This window comes from Artemia sp. Qi Xiang Cuo, chromosome 20, assembly GCF_049724085.1.
Source record: "Artemia sp. Qi Xiang Cuo chromosome 20, ASM4972408v1, whole genome shotgun sequence".
Classification (NCBI taxonomy): domain Eukaryota; kingdom Metazoa; phylum Arthropoda; class Branchiopoda; order Anostraca; family Artemiidae; genus Artemia; species Artemia sp. Qi Xiang Cuo.
Genome location: NC_142813.1, coordinates 31,576,253 through 31,584,493, shown reverse-complemented (window position 1 = coordinate 31,584,493; position 8,241 = coordinate 31,576,253). Strand labels below are relative to the sequence as shown.

The window sequence follows — 8,241 nt, the reverse complement described above, 5'->3', positions numbered from 1 at the left end:
CTTTTGAAGCACAAAAACCATTTAATTAGAATAAGAAGCTTTTTAAAAAGCTTTAAAAACTATAGCGTAGAAAGCGAGGTATTGAGGAGGGGGAGCCTCCCTCATATATGGAATAAGTTCTGTTCGTTTTAAGTTTTAATGTTGCTCCTTACTTTCATGCAAAAAACTTTTTCTTTTATTTAACATATGTTGAGACGGCCTTTATGTCTCTAGGCATTCACACATCAGAGTGATAATTTACAGCACTGTACTTTCTGAGAGGTTTTGATCTTTATTGTGAAATTTAAACGGTATTTATGCTTCTTTTTCTATAAACAAGATTGCTTACCTTTTCCTAAAGTTTGTTGGTTGTGGATTGTACATACCCTTTTGTATTTTATTCTAAATAGTAATCAGTGATTTTCCGTGGGAATTTTTTTATTTATCAGCGCTATCTTTGAAATTACTCATACAGAATATTTCATTCAATCTGAAATGCAGCAGAAGAAAAACTTATAAGTTAATTTACAAAGAAATCCATTAAGAAAATAAGAACAAACTGTTATTTGTGATTTGATAATTTGTATACGAGGTAAACTTATAAATTACTTCGTACCATGATTGCCTATAAGTTGTTAACTAATTGTTTGCATCTGTAACATCAATGGTAGACTAGACCTAGTCTTACTAATAAGCAGTTGTGAAAGGATTGTGTTTATCCTTTTCAATCCTTCTATCAAATCAAAGTTTTGAGTCATCTTGCTTTGTGTATCATTCTTTGTACCACAGCCATCCTATATTTTGGTTTCTTCAACTTTTGAAACTTAAAAAGTTGAAAAAGTAAACTTTCACCTGAAATGAAACTTCCAAGAATGAATCTAGGGTATAAACTATATCTGTTAAATTTTTACCAAATCACATTATTGAGTTTGAAATAAAGTGAATATACCATTAGATGCCTTTTTGGTAAAATTTTACTTTAGCTACTTTTGACTATCTTAGAGAGGGGTTAGGTTAAGAAAATGAAACTTTCAGGGATGGGTCTACAGGCTAAAGTATGTCCCAGGAATATATTTTGAAGTACCCACCTCCACTCCTTCTCCCTCTAGAGGGTCCTGACCTTTGATGACCTTTAAAAATATGTGAGTTATAGAAATGAAACCTTGGGTCAATATCTACCACATCATATTATTGAGTTAGGAATAAAGTGAACACACCATTCGATGCCTTTTTTTATGCTGATTACGAATATAATAAGCATTTCTATTGGAAATGAATTTCCCCCCCCTATATAGGCTATACCTAACCTAACCCTGAATTGGCATATATAGGGGAAGGGCTGAAATTCATTTCTGATAGATATGCTTATTATATTTGTAATCAGCATAAAAAAAGGTATTGAATGGTGTATTCACTTTAGTCCTAACTCAATAATATGATTTGGTAGATATTGACCAAACCTTGCAAAATAGATCTTCTGCTTAAATGAAGTACAACAAAATTGTTTTCAGCTTCACAACTTTGCTCAATCCCAAATTATAAGATTTTAAAGATAGGCTGTGCAAATACATTTCCTAAATTTTGGAAATAAACTATTTATATGGCTTAAAATTCTGCTCAAATAACTGAAATTGTATTTTCAGAGCTAAAGCCAGAGAAAAAGAAACTGATAACTGAAAATTAATGTAAAATGTTGTTTTGCCAAAATTTCAATAAACCTGTCTTATAGGCAAATTTCAGGACCCTTTAGAGGGAGAAGGAGTAGAGGTAGGTACTTCAAAAGGTTAAGTTCTACCAAATCATATTATTGAGTTAGGCCTAGGACAAAAGTGAATACACCATTTGATGCCTTTTTTTATGCTGATTATGGATAGGCTATAATAACCATTTATATAGGAAATGAATTTCAGCTCTCCCTAAATATGCCAATCCAGGGTTAGGTTACGTTACGTTAGGCATATATAAAGGGGGGGGGGGCTGAAATTCATTTCCAATAGAAATGATTATTATATTTGTAATCAGAATAAAAAAGCCATTGAATGGTGTATTCACTTCATTTCTAACTCAATAATATGATTTGGTAGAACTTTTCCCTTCAAAATACCTTCCCGGGACATACTTTAGCCTGTAGACCCATCCCTGAAAGTTTCATTTTTCTAACCTATCCTAAGTAGAATTTTACTGCCTTTTTTATGCTGATTATGAATATAACAATCATTTCTATTGGAAATGAGTTTTAGCCCCCCTCCCCCTATATATGCCAATTCAGGGTATATATTTCTACATTAGGAGGGGTGGGGGCAAATTTTATTTCTGATGTAAATGGGAGGTAAGTTTAAACTTTACCCCCAACCACCCTAATGTAGAAATAGGCTATATACCCTGAATTGGCATATATAGGGGGGGGGTTAAAATTCATTTCCAATATAAATTATTATTATATTCATAATCAGCATAAAAAAAGGCATCAAATGTTGTATTATCTTTATTCCTAACTCAATAATATGATTTGGTAAATAATTAACCCTATATACTTGGAAGGCAATGCTAAACTTCTGTATCTACCTATTCCTTATCCCTGGGATTTCTGAAAATTGCATTGATGACAGGCCATGTCCAGGCTATGCAGGTTATACCCAGGGGTGTCCCAAGACTCATTCATTAGAGGGGTGATCTTTGTAAATTTTACTTAATTGTTACCTTGAATTATGCCAAATTTTCTGCAGAAATCAAGAATTATGCTAAATTTCAGGCACACTCTGCAAAATTTCTGCACAAATACCAAAAACATTGGAGGGGCAGTGTGCCCCTCTGCCTCCCCCTTGGGATGCCCCTAGTTATACCTAAACTAGCCTATCTGAATTTTGACAAAAAAGTTTTACCTCAATCTTGGGTTTTTAGTCTCCTTCATTGTGTCTCTTTGGGTTAGTATGATCCCTACTATTTTAGCCAGATTTAAGCCATACTAAGGCTTCATGGGTACTCATAAGGGGGGGGTTCCAGGTCCCCCCTCCCCTCGGCTGAATGATGCTGCCTAATATTTATATTAATATAAAAAGCTTTCCATGAAATTAGTTTTTCAAAGAGAAGTAAAGAGCTCCATTAAGCCAAAAATGGGCAGAAATAAAGTCAAATAAACTTCCAAGTTTAAAACTACAACAAATCACTACCAACAATAAATGAAACTAAAAACAATCAGAAATTACAATACATAGCCAAGTCAAACTCAAAACAAGCAATTTATTTTGTTTTCAGTAATGTGTAAATTATGTTCTGGCTTTGAGAGAGCATGGGGTTTATCAGCCCTACTAATGTTAAGTTTTGCTTGTTTTGAGTTTGACTTGGCTATTTATTCTAATTCCTGTTTGTTTTGAGTTTCATTTATCTATTGATAGGGATTTGTGTTGGTTTTACACTTTGATGATTACTTGACTTCATTTCTGCCCATTTTTGACTTAAATGAGTTCTCTACTTTTATTTGAAAAACTTGTTTTGTGGAAAAAGTTTTTAAAAAATTAATTTCTGTTTGTTTTTTACTGACAGTCATTAAAAAAAAAAATTATATCTTCAGTTTTTTTCTATAAGAATCCATGGTTTGGCTTGCTATTTGTATGTTGAGATAAACTTTTTCAACAATTTTTATCCTGACACAAATAGTATTTCTCAATTTTATTAAATAAAAGTTCAAATAGGGATGAAATCCTTTTAATTTACAGTGATGAGGATAACAGTTATAGAAATTCACAAAAATACCACATATTTTGGTCACATATGCAGTGACTGTCATCAGTAGTAAAACTGCATTTATAAACATTTTTATATGTTTTTAAAAATTATCTATGTTTAATTTAATTGTATACCTCCTCAAGTTACCTGACAAAATAAAACTTAATATCATTCCCAAAAGATTCTATCTATGCTTTTTGACAACCTTTAGACACTTACGCTCTATTTATTTATTTAAACTGTAAGAGCAGAAGTAGGTACTTTAAAACGCCTTCCTGGGACATACTTTAGCCTGTAGACCTATCCCTGAGAACTTCATTTTCTTAACCTACCCCCTTTCCAATATAGCCAAAAGTAGCTAAAGTAGAATTTTACCATAGTAGCCTCAAAAGCTTCAACTTGATACCCCTAGTTGTCCTCAATATATTGCTGAAGTGTCTAGTTGGCAACCACAAATGCAATGCCTTTTGATTTTGTTTTAAAGTAGTATTTATTTATATAGCATTATGGGCTAATTGCATAATTTTGGGGGGTTGACTTGCCCAATATCCCTAAAGACATAGTTGCTGGAGATAGTTATTTTGTTTGAAATAGTTTAAAAGTCCAGAAATTATGTTTTTGAGGATGAGAACCTAGCCACATTCCTCAAGGCAAGGGTTGTAAGTTATACCCCAAGGGCATATAAGGTTTTTATGAAAACTGGTCCTATAAACTTCGGAGGGGACTCATTGCATTAAAAATTGGAAGTGTTAGTGCCATTTGTAAGAGTCAAGATTATTGGAGGGCAGCTATACCCCCCCCCACATTATATTTTCCCCAAATGTTAACAATAGAAATTTTTGATATAGCCATTGCTCAAAAATAGTCCAAAAATCTCACAGCACAGCATTTTGGGTTGACACAACCCCTCAGAGTATGGGGGTAAGGGTTGTAAGTTATACCATGAGGGTATGTAAGGTTTTTATGAAGGGATGGTCTTGTGAACTTTAGGGGAGGCTCATTTGATTGGAAATGTATAGTCCCAGTTCCATTTTAAGAGTCAAGCATGATGGAGAGAAAATAGCCCATCCACCTCCCTGATACAGGGGTTGTACAGTCAGCAACATACAAAATTAGGGAGGGACCTTCCTAAGACTGAAATAGGGACCAGATTGGGATGGCATTTCAGTAACCAGGTTAGTAAACCAATGAACAGTACCCATTGTGACCTTCCAGTTAAAATGAAAGAAACCATACATCAACAATCCTTGGAAGCTCATGGAAAAGGCTAAATACTGCTATACAGACTAACTTGTTTATTCAAGCAGTTGATAAAGACTGCCTTGTTGCTGCTGTCCTAACAGTCTACTGTACTGCATTCTTCTTACCATAGCAGCTGCTTGAGCAGTCCAATAGTGACCAAGTCTAAGCTACTGAAAAACCTGGGTTTGCTTTTACCTGTATGGGATACAGTTTCAGGTATTTTAAAGTAGATATCTGGACCTGTAGTTCTTTTTTCCAAAATTTACTCCCTTTTGCAATTTCAAGCCCCCAGGTCAAATATTTGAATTTTCCTCAACCAAGTCTTATAAAACAGAATAATACTAACTTAGTTCTCTGCAACCAAAAAAACTTTTTTGTTTCAACATTATGTTGAAAACCTTTCTCAAGGACCACTTGGGCAGTTTTGGCATTTCAAAAAATTTTAACTGATGTTCAAATGTTTTTTTTTCTTACACATGTATTCTCAATAGCTCATACTTGTCTCTGGGGCATGAAATTGTGTGAAAAGTGATGTGCCAAGTCCTAACATAGTAATTTAGTGGTGAATTCCTGACAATTGACCTTGCTAGTGTTACATGAATGACACATAGATTTTTTTTTTTTTTTTTTTTTAATTTTATAGCAGTACAGCTTCTTTTTCCATCTTACTCATCAAACTTAATTGACTAAGTGGCTGCACCTCCTCACGCTCTGCAACACTTAAAGATAAATCTTAATAGTATTATCTTAACAGAATTCTTCAAGTACCAAGGACACCAAAATGAAAACACATTTAGCCCTCTTAATCTATTTTAGGTCTATTCATACCTGATAATCCGGGTTTCCTGCGAGTTTTTGTTTAGCTGCTATTAGCATTTTTAGTTTGAATAAATTCGCAAAACAGTGTTGTCAATAATAAAACAACGATAAACTTAGGAGCTGAATAATATTAGCGAAAACTATTTCCTACAAATCCGACACTGTTTTTCATTTGTGAAAATTCAAATTTACAAAATCTGTTGATTGCTATGTATATATTAGTGAAACTACATTTTGTGAAAAAATATGACCTCAAGTTCAGAAAGTGACTATTCTGATGTGTCAGAAAATATTTTGATGATGACCAAGCGCTAGATGGTATGCAAGATACCATTTCAGGATACTTGTTCCAGCTAGACCCCAACGCCGCGCCGGCGGATCGACCAAACGCCGCCGACGAGAGGCCTGGCGCCACTGAAGTGTCGTAACGCCGCCGGCGCGCCGCAGGCACGCCGCCGCCGACAGGCGGTGGCGTTTGGTCAAATTCAAATTAATTTTGCGGCAATTCTTTATTCCGTCAACCGCAAATTCGGAGCTTTTCCTTCTTGTGTGGTTTATTTTCCTGATTAGAAATCAAGCAGGGCTTGCACTATCCCCGAATTTTCGAATATTTCTCCGAAAATAGATTCCGAAAATCTATGCGTCACCCCGAAAAAAAAATTTGTTCCCAGAATCCCCGAAAACCACGCAATCACGGTGCCACCCCTAGCAACTTAACACCAGTGACTTTCCCTGCCAAATATTACTTGGCATACCATAACTCTTCACTACTCTCTTGTTCATTAATTTTCGTCTCTTTTGTTACTTTGCATAAAAAAGAGACAGATGCAATTGCAAATATTGCAATATACACAGTTCTTCATATGTTGACAAAAAACAGGATCGTCTTTATGAAATGAGTTCAAATCATTTCGAATGCAGTTTCCCAATCGCTATTTCTTACATCGTTTGTAGTCAAAAATTTTATTTTCAAGCTGAATCCCAAAAAAAACCTTCTATTGTGACAAATTTAGCTATAGACTAAGCTATGTACAAGGTTTGGGAATTAAATATTGAACTGGAAGTTACCTAAAAAATATGATTCAAAAATAAATTGTAAATTATTGCCTATAGGAGAAGGGATAGGGGGCTATCATTTTAAAATGATAATACCTCATTTTTTTATTGAAAGTGGGGATGCCAAAAGGTTAATTATTTTTTTCATTTAAAATGGAGACAGAAGAAAATGATATCAAATTCCCAAGGAAACCATTGAAATATTTTGATAGACCCAAGGCCCCCTATTAGGACTAGTTCATTGTCTTGGGTATTTTGCAATTTCTCATAGGCTACTGGAGTAATTTGCATTTTGTTTGTGCTCCCTTTTAATTGCCTTCTTTGGATCTTATTGAATACCATGGCAAATATATGACTCAGGTTTCTAATAATTTGAGGTATACCTGATTAATTTTGACATTTTTGTTGTTGTCTTTGTGCCCCCTTACTCATACCCTCAATTTTTTTCAAGGAACACTAAGCTTTTTAACGTTATTTTGCGTGTTTGTTTGAACCATATAGTGACCTAGTTAATTATTAAGTAACTTATTTTTCTAATGAAAGCTGAGACAGTATCCTATCAATGTGGTATCCAGGGGGGAGGAAGTATACATTTAAATGATAATATCTCGAATTTTTTATTGAAAGCAGGGATCCCCAATTTTTTTTTCTAATTTAAAGCAGAGACGGTATTTTATCAGTGGTATCCAGAGAGGGGGTAGTGAGCTATAATATTTAAATCATAATACCTCTATTTTTTTTAAAGAAGGGGTGCCAATAAGTTAAATGTTTTTGTTATTTAAAGCACAGACGGTATCCTATCAAGATAGTATCCAGAAGAGGGGGGGGGCATAGGGAGATAGTATATTTAAGAGATAGGAACTGGAGAGTAACTTTTTTTAAAAAAATAAATAGTTTTAATAATCCAAAAGAGCAAAAAAAAAAAACAAACAAAATCAAATTAAACCATTTAAACTTTTTTAAATGGGATATTAAGAGGACATTAAAAAAAGATTAAGATTATAAGTTAAAAGCTGTATTAAAAGTTTTCTGATTAGCATAATTTAATATTAATATGGTCTGGCCTAAAAAATAAGACACACGTAGAGTCAGAACTCCATTGCAAATCCATATATAGCTAAATTTATCAAGACTCTCCCCCTCCCTCCCTCCATAATGGTGAAAAATATACCCTGAATTATAAATCAACACTATATTTTTGGTACATAGCCTAGACTGCAGTTTTCAACAAAATTTAGAGTTTCAGCACAATTCAAAATAATGAGTATTTTTCATGCTCTTTTATAATTAAATAATCACTTTACAGGGACTATTAATTTTGAGCCCTGAAGGGGCTAGAAGGCTCAGAACAGCCCATGGAAACCTAGTAACCCTATGCTCAAAAATTTGATTCTTTAAATAAGTGGCTAAGGAGAAAAA

The 8,241-nt window shown here is 33.9% G+C and overlaps 1 protein-coding gene across 2 annotated transcripts in view; it reads left to right on the top strand.

Moving 5' to 3' along the window:
- The first annotated feature begins 469 nt into the window (after window positions 1–469).
- me31B (ATP-dependent RNA helicase me31b) overlaps window positions 470–8,241 on the top strand; it is a 62,611-nt gene continuing 54,839 nt past the window's right edge. The window contains exon 1 of one of the 2 annotated variants that reach the window (XM_089106478.1): window positions 470–571. The gene's annotated coding sequence lies outside the window, so the exon portion shown is untranslated. The remainder of the gene's footprint in view (window positions 572–8,241) is intronic. The other variant, XM_089106480.1, reaches the window with a different exon arrangement.